The following is a 19303-nucleotide window of genomic DNA, read 5'->3' on the forward strand; positions in this document are numbered from 1 at the left end:
GAATTCGGCGTCTAGAAAGCCCTGGCCCAGGCCGAGGGAGGGAAGTCCACCTCGCCTTCGCTTGGCCCCAAATCGCTCCTTCCTTTGGGGGCCTGGCTTTTCTGTAACTAAATGGGCTACGTCGCACGTGAACCACCACTCAGCTGCTTTCCGTGGAGTAACGGTGGGCTCTTAGGTTCAGAGTCAAGTTCATCCCCTATCAGGACATGGGTACCATGCTAGGCACCTGCACGAAAATCAGCTCACCTTGTCCTCACGCAAGGTTATGGGACTGTAACTCACGTCTGCCTAGAAAGGGAAGGGGAAAGGGTTTCGTAGGTCCTGCCTTTTGTGTCAAGTCGTACAGACTAGCTCGGACTTGCCGGCCTAGCTTTTTAAAACTCCCGAGTTTCAATACTACGGAACCTAGACGTGACTTCAGCCTTGACCTAGCCTTTTCCCCTCCAACCATTTCTCTCAAGCAGTCTTCCTGTCCTCCTCCGCCGCATTTCCTCGTCCTTTTTCTTTCTGCTCCCTTCCTCCACGTAGTCACATTTTTTTCCTCCACGCGGGGTGGCGGGAGAGCGGAGGATGAAAGAAAGGGCGGCACGCGGGGTAAATCCTATCCCATCAGGAAAGGATGAAGGCAGAGCCGGGGACTTCTGCTCCTGCTGCCAAGTTAATCTGGTACGAGAACCAGCCGGGTCGGGTCTGGACACGCTTTTCTGTTCTGCAGCTCAGAGAGGTGTGGGTTGTTGGTTGTTTTTTGTTTTTTTTTTTGTCACTGTAACTTCAGTGATCTTCGGTGCCCCTGAAGGCAAGAGGCACACCTGAATCATAAAGCTTCAGATGAGTCGAGTTCAAAGTTTTATTTTCCCCTTTTAAAGCCCTCAATAAATTAGGCCAAAGGTAGATTGGAATCCAGCCTCCTGCCCGGCCGTTCCTCTGGGATTACTAAGGTTGGCTGAGCAATCTGCTCTTGAGAAACCAGGTGTAACGAGACCTGGGCGGAGAGATCTGGGAGCTGTTTGTGGAACTCTCTCTCTCTCTGGCCGATGCCGGAGTCTTTCTGGAGCAGTCCTGAGGGCGGGCCGCCAAGGCTCTGTGGTGTAGTCCTGGCGGACACACCAGTGAGGGGGTCACTGAATCCAGGGCTGCAGGCTCAGGACACCTCTCCGCCCTCCGCCCTCCGCCCGCTTACCTTCAGCCTCATCACCTTTAGAAGCCCCGTTTGCTTATATTCAGAAAGTAACGCCTCAGAGCTCTGCCATCAACTTGAATCGAGTTGTTAGGATTGAAGGGATGTAATATAGTCAAAATGAACTTTGTGCACGAAGCTAAGTTGATCCTAAAGAAAGCAATTAATTCTCATTGTTCTCTGTTTCCTTTATCTTTATAGGGAATCTTTGTTGTTGTTGTTTCTGTTTTTGTCTTCACTCTCTGATGTTTTTACACTGCCAGCCAAATAGTTGTTTCTTTTCAAGACCCTTAAAAATTATAGTGTCAGGGATAGGCAGCAATTCCTCTTTTTTTCCCCCTTGAGCATGTATCTGCAAACCTTCTCCTGCGATAGCAACTAACGTGCTTTTTGAAACCAAGCTGCAGAGATGCCACTTGCTCTAATTTTCCAGGTTGTGCTGCTTCCCCAGAGAGCCCTCAGAGACCCTAGGACACGTGTGTGTGTGTGTGTGTGTGTGTGTGTGTGTTAAGAAGGGACAGGAACTCAGAGCAGCAGAAGGAAGATGGCTCGAGGTGGCTTCATTTCAAACCTCTGCAATGCCCCGCTCAATCAGACCAAAATCCTGTTCTGGAAGATCCACCCACTCAAATCCGGTTCCCAACAAAACAACTGACAAAAGTAGGTGGGAGTGGGAACTATGGAAGGATCAGCACCCCATGGAATAGGCTGGCCAGCTTACCAATGCCTTCCTTTTGAACAGAGTGGAACTCAGGAAAAAGAGGCTCTCTCTCATGAAGAAAACAAAAGAGAAAGCAAAGTACTTATCAAAGATAAAGGAAATCTTTTTCACTCTGCTTTGTACTGTGATCTAAACCTACTGAAAGAGCCAAAAGAGCTGCAAACCCAAGTTGACATGAATATCATGCTGTCATCTCCATGGGGCTTGAAAAGAGTTGAGAAATGACTTCATTCCTCACGACCCTCCAGGACATTCTCCAGTGATCCTCATGGTGGTCCCAGCTGTTTCTGTACCGCCGGTTATTTACTAGAGGGTGTTCTGCATAGAGAAAAAGGACTCCTTTCTACTTTATTCCAATATAGCGGTCATTTTTTATGGCCCTTTATCTCAGTGGTCCCCAAAGCATTTTACAGAGGAATCTAAATCTATTATTAAGGGGAAAATACAGATTTTTAGGGAACTGAAATGAGAAAACCCTTTGGCTGGAATAACTTATCCTTTATTTCACAAGGCTCTCAGTAACATGGAACCTATCTAAGCGGCAAATAGATTCAAAGTCTTAGAGAAAATGACCCAAAGATTACATTTTGTTTTTACTCTTCTATTAGGTTCTTTGAGTCAATTTAGAAAGTGAGTAATATTCAAAGTGGGATAGTCTTTCACTTACACCTTTACAAATCAACATTGACACATGTCCTTAAATAAAATTAAAAACCGACTCCTAATCATTTAAACCATGGTGGAAAAAAAAAAAAAGCATTTGTTATAACCAGCAGACCAAAGGGCCATTCACAGAGTAAGAGGTAGATGAATTAGACTGAAGGGGAAGAATGGGGATTAATCTAAATTACTGATTGTTCCTTTCCTCAAAATTCTCTTTTGGTAAAGATTAAATTGCACCAAATATCAATCAGTTTTTTTGATGATAAGACTATCAAGCTTGTTTCATTAAACACTCTCCCATCTCTTAGAGCTATCTAAACAGGATTTTCCCATTTAGGCCCCTATCAATCCAGATTTATGAATATGCTGTAACTTGGGAGATCCTTGTATCAAATATTAATATTTGTATAGTTATTAAAGTATTTGGTGATTTGCACAGGGACTCTCAAATTAAATATAGCATGTCATTTATAGTCTTTTCAAAGACTATAAATGGAAAATTATTTTCTAACCTTTGGTCTTTGCTGGAGCAACTTGCAGGATGATTTACATTTTAAGCAGTATATATAATAATGAAACACTTTTTTAAAGTACAGCATTTAAGCAAAATATTTTACATTATATAGTGCAGTCGTTTTTCAGACTGCGTTTATCCAAGGACTCTTTTCCAAAAAAATTAAATAGAAGCCAAATAAGTAAAACAGATAAAAAACGGTGTTGGGGGGAGTGGGCAGTGGAGAAACAGGTTTTAGTATTGATATTCTTAACCTTTTCAAGGGCTACAGAAGCACCTTTCAGGAACATCGGAGTTCTGGGAAGTGTGAAAGCCAGTGTAGTATTGTAAGACTTATTAAAAAGAAAAAGGCCGTTTTGGAGATGACATACCTCTTCCTTACGACTGTATGTGTGTGTTTGTGAAATCTGACTTAGATAATATCTGACTACTGTCTTTATCCTTCTTGCTCTCAGGCTGCAAATTTTGTGGCATTTTATGATAGTGCAAATGGATTCCATGTTATGAGTTTCAAATTCTTACTTTTTAAAAAAATCCTAACAAGAGGTCAGAGGGCATGTTAGGGCAAACTACATGTGACCTCCATGAAATTATATAGATAAATATTTCTACTTTGTAGAATAACAGTAACATCTCAAGAAACGATTGTCAAATTATGATTAGGACTTTAGAGACTATTTCACCCCAAGATTCTGATCTTTTTTTCAGTTGAAAATACTGGAAGTTGAGGGACCTAAACACAGTTACAGGAGTAAATTCTAGACAGTAACACAATTATCTTGCCCTGAGTCACACACTTTTCCCACTCTGCTGCGTGTTGCATTGTGTAAAAATCAATATGAGACTTTCACAACTTGAAAATATCAGAATTAACTATTGACTGAAATCAGTTTAATATTTCTACGTTTGTTTAGCCTAATCCAATCTGGTTCATGTTCAGTCACAGGCAAGAAACACACCTTGTGTTAGATCGAAGATCATGGAAACATCCTTAAGCAACACATGTCTCCTGCAAAAGGATTTCAGGAAGTCATCCAGGGAGACAGAGAATACTAAAATACACAAAACTTCCATGCCTTCCTTGGAAAGCAGAGGTTGCATAAGCATGCTACGGAGACAAATTAGCAAATCCGAGGCTGAGATTGGAAGGCTGAAACTTTGGTTTGGAAGAGTCTGGTCCTTTCCCTTCCACTGAGAGCTCCTTTCACACCTAACTCCTTGAGCAGAAAGTGGGGAAAGACTGATCCAGAGGCTGATCTTCTCATAAACCCAGAGCAAGAAATTTGGGGCTGGATGCAAAGGTCCGTGATTGTTGATGTATGTCTTGTGTATAAAGGTCTGTGATTGTTGATATATGTCTTGTGTATGTACTATCAAAATAAGGGAGGTTTGCGTGGTTTTTAACTAGTCCAGGGTATTTGTGCCTATGCCACATACATTTTCAAAATTACGTTAATTGGATATTTTATTTATAAGTCACATTTCTTTAAATATACCATTCTCTGCTTGAGGCTAAGTCAGAATTGTTTGTTTCGGTTCCTTTTGAGCTTTCAAGAGAAATAGTAGAAAAGGATTTGCTATGAACCAAATTAATACTTTGGATTCCATTCTTGGTTTTTGGCAGCTTTGTTTCTGCCGGGGAATATTAGCTCCTGTAACACTAGCTGTTGTGTGTCTAATTGTATATACAATTATATTACATGTGTTTCAATATTTATAAATGCAAATGCTTTAGAGTGAACAACTACCATAGGCTTCAATGAGGCAGCCGAACAAGGGGGCAGGTCTGTAGGTGAGGTTGTTCAGCCAAGTCTACAGACAGTGAGCCACAATGAGTCTCCAGCTGGGGGCTTATCTGTTGTTCAGAATGGTTTGGTAAATGAAAGATAATTGTCTTCTCAAAAGCATCTGGGGTACTTAAGGCAATGATAATGTTTGTTATCCAGTTTATTCAGATTACATTATCCAAGTTGGCCTTGATTTTTAAATTATATGCTGTATTCAGCATATAAAGTTTCCTCAGAGTAAAGCTGAAAGGAAAAAGAAAAATGCTTATTGTCTGTGCTCCACCTGTGCACCCTATTTCACGGGACTGGTGTGAAAAGCAAGTAAATTTGAAAATTGTAAGGGATGTTGCAAACTGTAAATGTTGATGTAGATACTTGTCTGAATTATATTTCAGCACTGAAGTCAAGAGAAAAAGTTCAGACGACCACTTTGACCCACTCCAGTAAAAACATACGCAACTTATTGGGCTTTCCTTTAACAGTTTTATTGATGTATAATTTACATACTGTAGAATCCACTCGTTGTAAGTAGTAAACAACTTACTGACTTTCAGTAAATGGGCGCAGTTGTGCAGCCATCACCAGAACCCAATTTTAGAACATTTCTGTGACCCCAGAAAGTTGCCTCCTGCCCATTAGCAGTTATTCCCTTTTCTTACTCCCAGCCCCAATCACTGGTGTGCTTACTGTCCTGTAAATTGCCTTTCCTGGATATTTATATAAAAAGAGTCATACAGCTGTTGTCTTTTCCATCTGGCTCCTTTCATTTAGCATACATTTTTGAGATTCTCCCATGTTGTAGCAAGTATCAGTACTTGGGTCCTTTTTAATGCTGAGTAGAATTCCATTGTATGAGTAAACCATGTTTTGTTTATCCATTCATCAGCTGACAGACATTTGAGTTGTTTCGAGTTCTGGGCTGTTATGAAAAATTCCACTATGAACATTCACATATATATCTTTGGACATATGTTTTCATTTCTCTTGAGTAGTGCATAGGAGTGAATTGTTGTATTTCGTGGTAAGTTTATATTTAACTTTTTAGGAAAATGCTAGTCTGTTATCCAAAGTGGCTAAATCGTTTTTTTTTTTCCCATCAGCAATATATGGAGGTTCCAGGTCCTCCACATTCGTGTCAGCACTTTATGCTGTCTGTCTGTCTTTTTTAATCATAGTCATCCTAGCAGACGCATAATGATTTCTTGCTGCAGTTTGGATTTGCATTTCCCGAATGACTAGTGATCTATTTCTGCTTTATTGACTATGCCAAAGCCTTTGACTGTGTAGATCACAATAAACTGTGGATAATTCTGAAAGAGATGGGAATACCAGACCACCTCACCTGCCTCTTGAGAAACCTATATGCTGGTCAGGAAGCAACAGTTAGAACTGGACATGGAACAGACTGGTTCCAAATAGGAAAAGTAGTACGGCAAGGCTGTATATTGTCATCCTGCTTATTTAACTTCTACGCAGAGTACATCATGAGAAACACTGGGCTGGAAGAAGCACAAGCTGGAATCAAGATTGCCAGGAGAAATATCAATAACCTCAGATATGCAGATGACACCACCCTTATGGCAGAAAGTGAAGAGGAGCTAAAAAGCCTCTTGATGAAAGTGAAAGAGGAGAGTGAAAAAGTTGGCCTAAAGCTCAACATTCAGAAAACGAAGATCATGGCCTCTGGTCCCATCACTTCATGGGAAATAGATGGGGAAACAGTGGAAACAGTGTCAGACTTTATTTTGGGGGGCTCCAAAATCACTGCAGATGGTGACTGCAGCCATGAAATTAAAAGACGCTTACTCCTTGGAAGGAAAGTTATGACCAACCTAGGTAGCATATTCAAAAGCAGAGACATTACTTTGCCAACAAAGGTCCATCTAGTCAAGGCTATGGTTTTTCCAGTGGTCGTGTACGGATATGAGAGTTGGACTGTGAAGAAAGCTGAGCACCGAAGAATTGATGCTTTTGAACTGTGGTGTTGGAGAAGACTCTTGAGAGTCCCTTGGACTGCAAGGAAGTCCAACCAGTCCATCCTAAAGGAGATCAGTCCTGAGTGTTCATTGGAAGGACTGATGCTAAAGCTGAAACTCTAAACTTGGCCACCTCATGCGAAGAGTTGACTCATTGGAAAAGACCCTGATGCTGGGAGGGATTGGGGGCAGGAGGAGAAGGGGACAACAGAAGATGAGATGGCTGGATGGCATCACTGACTCGATGGACATGAGTTTGGGTGAACTCCGGGAATTGGTGATGGACAGGGAGGCCTGGTGTGCTGCGATTCATGGGGTCACAAAGAGTCGGACAAGACTGAGCAACTGAACTGATTAGTGATACTGAACATCTTTTTGTGTGCTTATTAGACATTAGTGTATCTTCCTTGTTGAAATGTCTATTCAAATCTTTTGCCCATTAAAAAAAAAACTAGATTGAACGCCTTATTATTGTTTGCCTTATGTTGCCTTTTTTTTTTTTAACTGTTAATTACCAATTCGTTTTACACTCACTTGGGGCTCTTGTATCTGCTGGCTTCCACTATTACTAAACTCCTATACTGTTGTTTACCTTTTAGTAAATGCATTTTCTTTCCCTAGACCTGTTTATTTTACAATTTTTAAATTGAGGTGTAATTGACATGTAACATCATTTTAGTTTCAGATGTACAGCATAATTCAGTATGTGTATATATTGCAAAATGGTCATCACAGTAAGTCTAGTTAACATCCATTGCCATAAATAGTTATAAAATTGTTTTTCTTGTGGTGGGAACTTTTAAGATTTACTCTCTTAGCAACTTTCAAATATGAAATACAGTATTATTAATTGTAGCCATTGTACGATATATTATATCCCCAGGACTGACTTATTTTTTAAGTGGAAGTTTGTACCTCCTTTTGACTTCCTTCAATTTAACAGTCCTCACCCCAGCCTCTAGCCACACCAACCTATTCATCACATGAATGAGCTATTATTTTAGAGTCCACATATAAGTGAGATCATATGGTATTTGTCTTTCTCTGACTTATTTCACTTAGCATAATGCCCTCAAAGTCCATGCATGTTATCACAAATGGCAACATTTCCTTTTTGTGGCTGAATAGTACTCCATTGTATCGTAACATGTACCGCATTTTCTTTATCTATTCATCTATCTCATCCATCAATGGACACTTTCTCCAAACATGATTTTTAAATTACTTCAAGAGGATGAGCACTTGTGCTTTCTATACTTTATGTTTTACAAACTAGGCCTACAATATAAAATTATCACATAAATGATAAACTCATAATCTTTATGGGAATACTTTCAACACCTGGTATCATAATTTAGTGAACTGAATTGAATTTTGTTTCTTTATTACTTATTTTGTATGTCAGAGTTTTCAGGTTTAAAACCATTTTTGAGAGGAAGGGATGCTTCAGAGTATAAAGTTGGACAAACAGATTTAATTATCAAGAAAAATTAAAAGTGATTCTGAGGAAATATTAATATTTTATGGTAATTAATACATTTAAATAAAATTTAAAATTTAGTTATTTTTTTCTGCAAATGTCCCTAAGTCCCTTAACAAAAATAGCAAAACACAAAACATAATTAATCACAAATAGTCAATGCTCTCAAGTGTACCTACAAGTGGGTAGAAAGTGAGTAGAAAGCAAACAAATACCTAACTATCATCGGTACTCTGGACCCAAAATAAAAGATTTCAAATTATCAACATAGATTTACTTATGTATAAGTCTGAGTATAAAACAAAAACAACTTTTCCTACAACTGGTAAATAATAGGGGGGGGGGAAACTTTTGAGCCTTGCCTGGAAGGATGCCAAAGATATACACTTGAGAATATTTTAAGGTAATTAGCATTTTTGTCTCTGTGTCAGTAAAAATAGGCTTTTGCCTGCTACTAATTTTCTTTGGGTTAGTGAGACCATTGTATGAATGAAGGGCTGTTAAAGGCCATTTATATTGTGCAAACAGAGGCACAAATTAGAGGGCATGTTAATAAGGAGAGGGGGCTTATGAGTGCTCAATTATGAGCCCAGAACCTGTTTCTATTTTAGGGGGATAGAAAACACATCAATCTTGCTTTTAGAATATTTTCAATTAAAATGAATAGCACATGGCACACTAGGAACCAGCAAAGGCTGCAGCCATGTGGATTTTGAATAATTCTTACAAACCATCTTAGTATCAAAACTGAATACGTATAATGGGCTGAAATATAATTTGGGATCCCAGAGGACCAAAGTCCCTGAGCTGCATAAGAAATTCTAAAGGAAGAGAAGTATAAAACTGGGCCATCTGTTTCACTCTTTAGCATACAGCCTTTGGAGTAGAATATTTGGAGGAGGACGCTGTTTAAAACCTGAATAGGGATGAAATATAGTGCCTGCACTCCCAACATGTCATTAACCTCCTCTCTCCTAAGTATAATCCATAGCGTCTGCAAGCCTAGTTCCCCATGTGAAAAGCAAAGCACAGCGTTAGCCGAGCAGAGGTTCACGTCTCCCTCCACCAAGACAATAGTGAGTAGATTACTCTCTGGCCCTAGGCAGTGCCTCCTGCCTAACAGGGGGTGCAGAGGGAGGCATCCACTCTGCACAATTTGCATGTGCAACTCATGTATTAGCGGCATATCCAGTTTGCCCCACTTTAGCCACTACCTCCAATCACGTAAAAATATGTAATTTTATATGTACTTATGAAAACATTTCCAGATGCCCCCAAAGCTGCATTTTCCCCTATATAAAATGCCTATTTTATAATTATAGCTAACAGGTAACCAGCATTCACATAGTGTTCATGGAGTGGAAAACCACTAAAGAAAGCAGCAAAGGGTGACAAGAAGGAGTGCCTTTGGTCTCAAAGCAGAAAAGCCATCACCCCCCAAGGCTATTCAGTCAGTCCAGTGCTGAGCTTCTGCAAACCATGATTGTATTGGATTTGGGGCCTTTCTTTTTCAGGTGGCGCTAGTCCTTTCTTGAAATCTTTGTAACTATTACGGCTGAAGTGCCATTTAATGAAAAAGAAAGGCAAAGAAATGAGCTAAAGGAAGCCATGGTGAGTCATTTGTCAATGTATCCTTTCTTGAGCTCATGGGGGAATCAGGCTTCACGGTGGTGGGATCACAGGCTTTATTTTGAATTTGTCTGTTATAACCTTAAAGCTTTCTTCAAGGGAGATACATAGGGTTCATGCCTGATATACAGAGTCTGTTGCTATGGAAAGGTTTGTGCTTAACCATATTACAGTGTTCCGTGAGGAGCAGGGGAATCGGGGTATCAGTTCATCTCTTTTTAAAACCATACCTTTTATGGGATAAAACAAAATAAAACAAAAATGTGTACAGCACATACTTCTGACATTGGAAAACAATTTTAAGGGCCTTTTTGTATCATGTGTATCAAGAAGTCATTCTGCATCCTAAGATTCACAATAAGTAATGTCATACATGGCAATTACTCAGAGTATATTAGCTAATCTCCTCTGATGTTTTCATCTCTAAATTCATTTCCTTGTGACATTTCTCATTTCTACCTGAATATCTGCTGTTGGCTCCACAAGACAGCTTCTCCTTTCGGCTGGTTGCCTAGTGCCCTATTCTTAGTGAACAGTTTCTTGTAAGATGGCACAATGAGTGTTCACTGACCCTGAGTCCTCTGTTCAAAGACGGAAAAGTGGAGGCTGTCCTGCCATGAAAATCTTGGCTTTTCTGGGAAAATGAACCATTGCTTAATCCAAAAATGTTCAGCTTTTACATCTTTCTTTGTATCAAGATGGCAACGTATTGTTTGTTTCGTGTTTCAAGAGGAATATATTGTATGGTGCTAACTCCTACCCTTGTAGGAACATTTACTGGTTCAGGACATGGAGCCTAGAGTCAGACCACCAGGATGTGCCTTTGGATACACCATGTGTAGCCTATGTGATCTTGGGCATGCTCCTGAACCTTTTTTTGCCTGTTTCTGCATCTATGACACTGGGTTAATAATAGTATCTATTTCACGTAGTTGAAGTGGAACTAAATGAGATAGTTCTGGTAAAGCACTGAAAATAGTGCCTGGCACATAGTAGGTATGCAGTAAGTGTTTGTGTATTATGATGTTGAATGTCTTCATCATCCTGCAATTTTTAATCTTGATTTTCCCGTGGATATGCAACCATTTCCGTTAATTCAAAAGAATTCTAAATGGTAGAATCTGGAGCAGGGTGGCAGGATGTTTGAAAACATTTGCTGTTTCCCGAAAATAATACTAAGAGTATAATTGCAGGCTTCCCCATACCTGTAAGGACCACTTTGCCTTTCAGTCTGCAATAACGATGATTCCCACTCCGCCCATTGTCCTGCTGAAAGCTCCTTTTTGGTTCCAGATAATATAAATGTAAAAACAGTTTGTCTAGAGGTATATGTGTTACATATGCGCACTCAGTCGTGTCCAACTCTGCAACCCTATGAAATGTAGCCCACCAGACTCCTCTGTCCATAGAACTTTACAAGCAGGAATACTGGAGTAGGTTGCCATTTCCCCCTCTAATCTTCCCAACTCAGAGAGTGACTCATGACTGCATCGTAGGCAGATTCTTTACTGCTTGGGCCATCAGGGAAGCCCATATGTGTTACACATATCCTTACAATTTGTTCACATCACTGCTTTGTTAACAATATTTATATGTTATTAAAGGTAGAGAGAAGTTTAAAATAACTTTGATAATTTAACCCAGTATATGGAAGGTTTTACCAGTATCCCAAGTAGAGTAAATGTAGATATACAGAAAAAAGACAAAGGGCTCATTTTGTGCCTGTTCAAACTGATGCCTGAGCTTTCAGCCCAGACCTGGAATTCATCGTCAGTATTTGGCATTTATCCGAAACCAGCGGAACCACTATTGTTTGACCTGTTTTCTTTTCTCAGAACAGAATTTGGTACTGTCAAGTCAGTCTAGCTGCAACTGAATGGAATTTTTTTCTTTAAAGTTTTTTTTTTTTTTTTTTGCATTTTGTTTATATACTATCTCTAGTGAGGTCAAATCCCCCTGTAAATATTATCTAATTTATTTTCATAACATCTCTAAGAGATAGGGTGCATTTGTCTTTATTATTAGCGTCTGGAGAGTCACACTCACTTTGTTGGGAATCACCAGGAATAAATCTCATGTAGACACTAATGGAAAATAGAATAGGAGATAAATATAGGTATGACTGCAAATGAAGATATTTTCCCACCTTTGAAATCTGTTGACTAAAAAGATAAAAAGTGGAACAACTTATGATGATTGAATAGTAATAAAAAGCAGCATTTAATCTAAATCTCTCCTTCCCATGATTACTGCATGTTAAATATTACTCAATACTAGAGAGTCTGCTGATGAGCTCTGTAAATGTTTTCCAATAAAATTAAATAGATTAGATTTGAAAAGTGAATGCTAATGTTTCTAAGGATGTAAAAGAGTCTTCTTTTAAAACTTTCCTGAAAAATCCAGTTTAGGACTGCGTCACAGCGTCATCAGTCTGAGCAGTCGTTATTTCCACGAGGACATGCTAGGCAGAAGCAGCCAACATGTCCGAGGATGTCTTGTCATCTGCGATCCGATGTTAATTCTCCTCGTGTATTTTGCCTGCTGCTCTGGTTTGGTTGTCAGAGTTTGTTACTGAGACAAGACTAAGCTCACCCCACTCTGGCAGCCTGAGATTGAGTTGGCATGACGCACCATGAGGTGAGTCTAATTGCTGTTAATATTGGAAGGATGAATAATCCTATTAAAAAGAAGAACAGTTACCAAAAAGTAAATAAGGGGAGGCAAGTCTAGATTACATGAAAGAAGGACAGCTTGATGAGGAGGAACCCATTAACCTGAATGGAAACAGTTCTTTGCTTTCAATTTAGCAGGTGTGAGCCAGACCGCATTCATACTTAATCGAAATGGAAACAATTTTTCTGATTCAGTTATAGACTTAAATACTAGGTTTCCTTATATGTGAAAAAAGGGACCCCACTGTGATTCCAAGTTGTTAATAGAAGACAAAATGCTATGTTAGGTAGGTTTATGGAAAACCTTCATCTTGTTCCGTAGGTATTATTAATGAGTTAAAAGAGGTAACTATTAGGTGGAGAGGGCAATACTCTACATCAGTTTGCTTTCCAGATACGATGTGCATGTGCGTCACCTGGGATCTCGATCAAGTGCAGATTCTGGCTCAGCAGCTCTGGGACAGGGCCCAAGATGCTGCATTGGAGAGGCTCCCAGGGGCTGCCGTGGAGCACAATCAGGACCACTCTTGCAGAAGGCAGGCTCCAGACAACTATTTGAGAAAGAAATCTGTGCAAGTACAGTGTGACTTGCCTTATCATCATTTCAGGAATTTGAGGGCATTGGGATAACAAACCCCAAACCACCAGCTTTGTTAAATGGAGAGAATGAGCCAACGCAGCGCGTCAAGGACTCTTTTAAGGACACCTGGAATTGCTGGGAGAGTTGAAGCTATAATAGAACAGTGGAAAGGCAGAATGTCTCCTGGTTCCCATGGAGCTTCACTCGTGACCCCCTCCAGTCCCTCCTTTCCTGTGGCCATCGTCTTTAGACGGCCACAGAAGTGCTGAGGTAGTCCCTCTATATGAGAGACTTCATGCTTGAATTCATGAGGCCTCAGCAAGACAGAGCATTATGCATCTCTTCCTTCATCCTCCTACAAGCCAAGTTGTTCAGAGAACGCCGCAGCGGTCTCAAGCATGCACGGTTCACCCACGCTGTCTGTGCCGGGGACATGCAGTCTATTGCTGCTTACATGCTGGTAAGATCATCTGACACCCCCAGCACGAAGTCTAGTGTCATGGGCTCTTGAATACATTAATCTTTAAAAAAAAAATTTTTATTGATGTACAGTTGAATTACAATGTTGTGTTAATTACTGCTTTATAACAAAGTGACTGAGTTATACATATATACATTCTTTTTCATATTATTTTCCATTAGGGTTTATCACAGGCTATCGAATATAGTTCTTTGTGCTCTACAGTAGGATCTTGTTGTTTATCCATTCTTTGTATACCAGTTTGCATTGACTAGTCCCAAACTCCCACTTTTATTCATCTCACCTCCCTCCCCCTTGGCAATGACCAGTCTATTCTCTATGCCCCTGATTTTGTTTCTGTTTCACAGATAGGCTCATTTGTGTCATATTTTTTATAAGTGATATTATACGGTATTTGTCTTTGTGTTTCTGACTTACTTCACTTAGTCTGAGAATCTCTAGTGCATCCATGTTGCTGCAAATGGTATTGTTTTCTCTTTTTTATGGCCAAGTAGTATTCTACATCCTCTTTATCCAATGAATGCATTAATCTTAATCAAACCCCAGATAGCTGAATAAGAGGGAGAACCTAGAAATACTTCAATAACTAAGAGTACATTTGAGTCAGGAGAGCTTTAAATGGGGAAATTATGTTTCAAAACCTTGACTGCATGTTAATTATGCTAAATTTTGAGTGATCAAAAACTATCATTTATTACTTATCTAGTAAATACGTAGTGAAAGTGAAGTCGCTCAGTCATGTCCGACTCTTTGCAACCCCATGGACTGTAGCCTACCAGGCTTCTCTGTCCAAGGAATTTTCCAGGCAAGAGTACTGGAGTGGGTTGTCATTTCCTTCTCCAGGAGATCTTTCTAACCCAGCGATCGAACCCGGATCCCCCACATTGCAGGCAAATGCTTTACCGTCTGAGCCACCAGGGAAGCCACAGTAAGAACATAGGGACGGCATAAACCTGAAAACCAGATGGTAGGAAAGCTGGTCACAGCTCTTATATATGAATAGTATGTGCATGTATTAGTCTGCTCAGGCTGCTGTAACAAAATACCATAAACTACAGACATTTAGTCTAAAATCAAGGTGCTGCCAACCCAGTTCCTAGTGTGCAGAGTAACCTCACAAAGTGCTTTTGCATTTCCTTCTATTAGATTCCTAGGGGTCCTGATTCATCACTTCATCTAACCTCAATTATCTCCTGAAGGCCCCGCCTTCAGATACCATCACATTAGAATAGAGCTTCAACATATAAGTTTGGAAGACACATTTCCATTTCAGTCCACCGCAGTGCATTGAACATTGATGAAGATATCAGTTACTTTGCAATTATAATACAAGCACAAAGATGTTTATATTATTCTTGCTTCTCAACTTATATTTGTTCCTAACATTTGCTGTCTTTAAAGTCATAAGTCTACATGTATATCATCCTGATATCGAGTCTGGAAATAAAGTTCCTTCTGATGGTTTCAGCATGTTATTGAAACTTATTTGTTCTAAAATGAATTTATTCTTCCTACTCACATAGAACTTTTTAAAAATATAGTTGTGACAAATATACTGACTACTAACTCATGTAATCCTACCCTACAGGAACAAATTTGGTCCACTTCTATGAAGACAAATGTACTTCTAGTGGGTTAGAAAATATATTTCCATTTTCTAGTATACACAACTAGAGAGTGAGCATGGTGGACAAATGCACATGGAAAGCCTGCCTTCCTAGTACAAATTCATGGAAGTGATGGATAGAATGAAGCAACAAAACTCCCTGAATGTCAGAAATAAAACAAGAAACCAAAGCCAAAGAAATAAGTATAAGCTGATGCTACAAGGACCCATGGGGGTTTTCAGTTCAGTTCAGTTGCTCAGTCGTGTCCAACTCTTTGCGACCCCATGAATTGCAGCACGCCAGGCCTCCCTGTCCATCACCATCTCCCAGAGTTCACTCAGACTCACGTCCATCGAGTCCGTGATGCCATCCAGCCATCTCATCCTGGGTCGTCCCCTTCTCCTCCTGCCCCCAATCCCTCCCAGCATCAGAGTCTTTTCCAATGAGTCAACTCTTCACATGAGGTGGCCAGAGTACTGGAGCTTCAGCTTTAGCATCATTCCCTCCAAAGAAATCCCAGGGTTGATCTCCTTCAGAATGGACTGGTTGGATCTCCTTGCAGTCCAAGGGACCCTCAAGAGTCTTCTCCAACACCACAGTTCAAACGCATCAGTTCTTCAGTGCTCAGCCTTCTTCACAGTCCAACTCTCACATCCATACAGGACCACAGGAAAAACCATAGCCTTGACTAGGCGGACCTTAGTTGGCAAAGTAATGTCTCTGCTTTTGAATATACTATCTAGGTTGGTCATAACTTTCCTTCCAAGGAGTAAGCGCCTTTTAATTTCATGGCTGCAGTCACCATCTGCAGTGATTTTGGAGCCCCCCAAAATAAAGTCTGACACTGTTTCTACTGTTTCCCTATCTATTTCCCATGAAGTGATGGGACCGGATGCCATGATCTTCGTTTTCTGAATGTTGAACTATAAGCCAACTTTTTCACTCTCCTCTTTTACTTTCATCAAGAGGCTCTTTAGCTCCTCTTCACTTTCTGCCATAAGGGTGGTGTCATCTGCATATCTGAGGTTGTTGATATTTCTCCTGGCAATCTTGATTCCAACTTGTGTTTCTTCCAGTCCAGCATTTCTCATGACGTACTCTGCATAGAAGTTAAATAAACAGGGTGACAATATACAGCCTTGACATACTTCTTTTCCTATTTGCAACCAGTCTGTTGTTCCATGTTCAGTTCTAACTGTTGCTTCCTGACCTGCATACAGATTTCTCAAGAGGCAGGTTAGGTGGTCTGGTATTCCCATCTCTTTAAGAATTTTCCACAGTTTATTGTGATCCACACAGTCAAAGGCTTTGGCATAGTCAAGAAAGCAGAAATAGAGGTTTTTCTGGAACTCTCTTGCTTTTTCGATGATCCAGCGGATGGTGGCAATTTGATCTCTGGTTCCTCTGCCTTTTCTAAAACCAGCTTGAACATCAGGGAGTTCACGGTTCATGTATTGCTGAAGCCTGGCTTGGAGAATTTTGAGCATTACTTTACTAGCATGTGAGATGAGTGCAATTGTGCGGTAGTTTGAGCATTCTTTGGCATTGCCTTTCTTTGGAATTGGAATGAAAACTGACCTTTTCCAGTCCTGTGGCCACTGCTGAGTTTTCCAAATTTGCTGGCATATTGAGTGCAGCACTTTCACAGCATCATCTTTCAGGATTTGAAACAGCTCAACTGGAATTCCATCACCTCCACTAGCTTTGTTCGTAGTGATGCTTTCTAAGGCCCACTTGACTTCACATTCCAGGATGTCTGGCTCTAGATGAGTGATCACACCATCATGATTATCTGGGTTGTGAAGATCTTTGGTTTTAGTCCTGGATAAAGATTTGTGGAGATGAGGATGGGATGGGAATTAAGGCCTCAAACACATTGGGTAGGGAAGCTGAAGCCAGTCCCCTGCAGAAAGTGTAGAGCCTCAGAAGGCGAGTTAGAGAAACACCACTTGGCCTGTGGAAGGAGCAAGGAAGTTTGCTGTTACTGATCCCTATAGTGAGCACAGGTCGGGGAAGAGACATCTTCTGAGAGAAACTATTAATAACACCAGCCTGGTCATATATGGAGAGGTCTGAATTTATATTATTTGCTTAGAACACTAACCCTAAGTCCATTTTCTTGGAATGGACCCCTAAGTCAATAAAGTAACATAAAATAGGGCCAGAGCCTTGAACCCCTAGGAATCTGATTGTAGCAAATGCAGAAACACTCTGTGAAGGTTACTTTCACAACCTAGGGTTCAGAAGCTGTCTTAGTCTGCTCAGGCTGCTGTAACAAATATCACAGACTGGGTGGTTTAACTAACAGAATTTATTTTCTCACAGTTCTGGAGGCTGGAATTACAAGATTGAGGTGTTGGCAGGTTTGGTTTCTCCTGAGGCCTTTCACCTTGGCTTGCAAACAGCTGCCTTCTTGCTGTATTTTCTCATGGCCTTTATGTGTGATAGCCTTGATGTCTCTTCCACTTATAGGGAAAATAGTCATATTGAATCAGGACCCATCCTTATGACCTTAATTAATGTTAATTAGCTCTTCATAGGCCCTATGTCCAAATACAATCCCACTGGGGGTTAGGGCTATAATGCATGAATTTAAAGAGAGTACACAATTCAGCTCGTAACGGAAGTCTTGTGAAAAACAACTCCACCCGCTGAAGATGAATTCACAACATCAAAATGTTATAAAGTACACAAGATTACGACCCTAAAGGAGAGCAATCAGAGGCAAAAATAAGGAGAAGGACCAAAATAACTATAGATTGCAGATCAAAACCAAAGACACTCTAAAGTAAATAAAATATTTTTTTAAAAAAGACTTGAAAACATCATGAAACAATAGGACACCATGAAAATGAATAGGCAGATTTGTAAAGAAATAGAATGTCTAGAAATGGAAATTGCAGTCATGAAAATTTCACTAGATAAGCTAAATAGCATATTATGTGTGTGTGTGTGCTCAGTCCTGTCTGACTCTTTGCAACCCCGTGGACTGTAGTCCGCCAGGCTCCTCTGTCCATGGGATTCTCCAGGCAAGAACACTGGAGTGGGTTGCCATATCCTCCTTCAGGGGATCTTTCCAACCCACAGGTCAAACTCTCATCTCTGACATCTCCTGCATTGGCAGGTGGATTCTTTACCACTGCACCACCTTGGAATATTAGTCACAACCAAAAAGAAAATTAACAAACTGAAGGATACATTTGAGGAAATCACTTAGAATGAGGTATAGAGAGACAAAAGAGATGAGTGGTTCAGAAATGTAGAAGATTAAATGAGAAAGTCCAATGAACATGTCTCATGGAGACAGAGAGTAAAAAATGGGAGACAGGCAACTTTCAGAAGAAAGTCAGTAAAAATTTTTATAATGAAATGCCAGAGTCCAAAAGTGGAAATACACTGATTCTCAAGCAGCAAAAACAAAAGTTAGTGCATGTCTAGCTGGAGAAAAATCCAGCAATTCTAATGTTTCCCACAAAGGGAATTTCAATAAATAACAGAAAAATTGGATTCATATGTAACATATTCTCTGATCATAATGCAGTAAAATTAGAAATTAGTAACAAAACAACAGCTGCTAAGAAAATGAAAATTGCCATAGTATTAGTAAAAAGGGTCTGGATAACACAAACCATATTGAAACATGAACTGAATCTTTTAAGCTATCTCATCACCTCAATACATACAAGAAAACAAAACTTTAAGGCTTTTGGTATACAAAAAATTATTTTTTAAAGTTGTTTGCAATTGATTATTTACAATTCTGGTTTCATGAGCAAGTACTTTTCCTTTGCCTCATGGCTATTCCTGAGACTATTTTGTTAGTCTCTGTCTGACCTTGATATTAAAGGACTGTATTTTATTGGAACTTTACAAAAGTACTTTCACATACATCCTATCAGCATCTAGTCTCTGCCCCTTGGTGAGACAACTTAGAGATGTATTTGCAACGCCCTTAACTAGCATGCAAATCACTTACCAGTATGTGAATGCATAAATACTACTGGAGTCAGAAATTT

This window comes from Budorcas taxicolor, chromosome 9 (genome assembly GCF_023091745.1).
Source record: "Budorcas taxicolor isolate Tak-1 chromosome 9, Takin1.1, whole genome shotgun sequence".
NCBI classification, from domain to species: Eukaryota; Metazoa; Chordata; class Mammalia; order Artiodactyla; family Bovidae; genus Budorcas; species Budorcas taxicolor.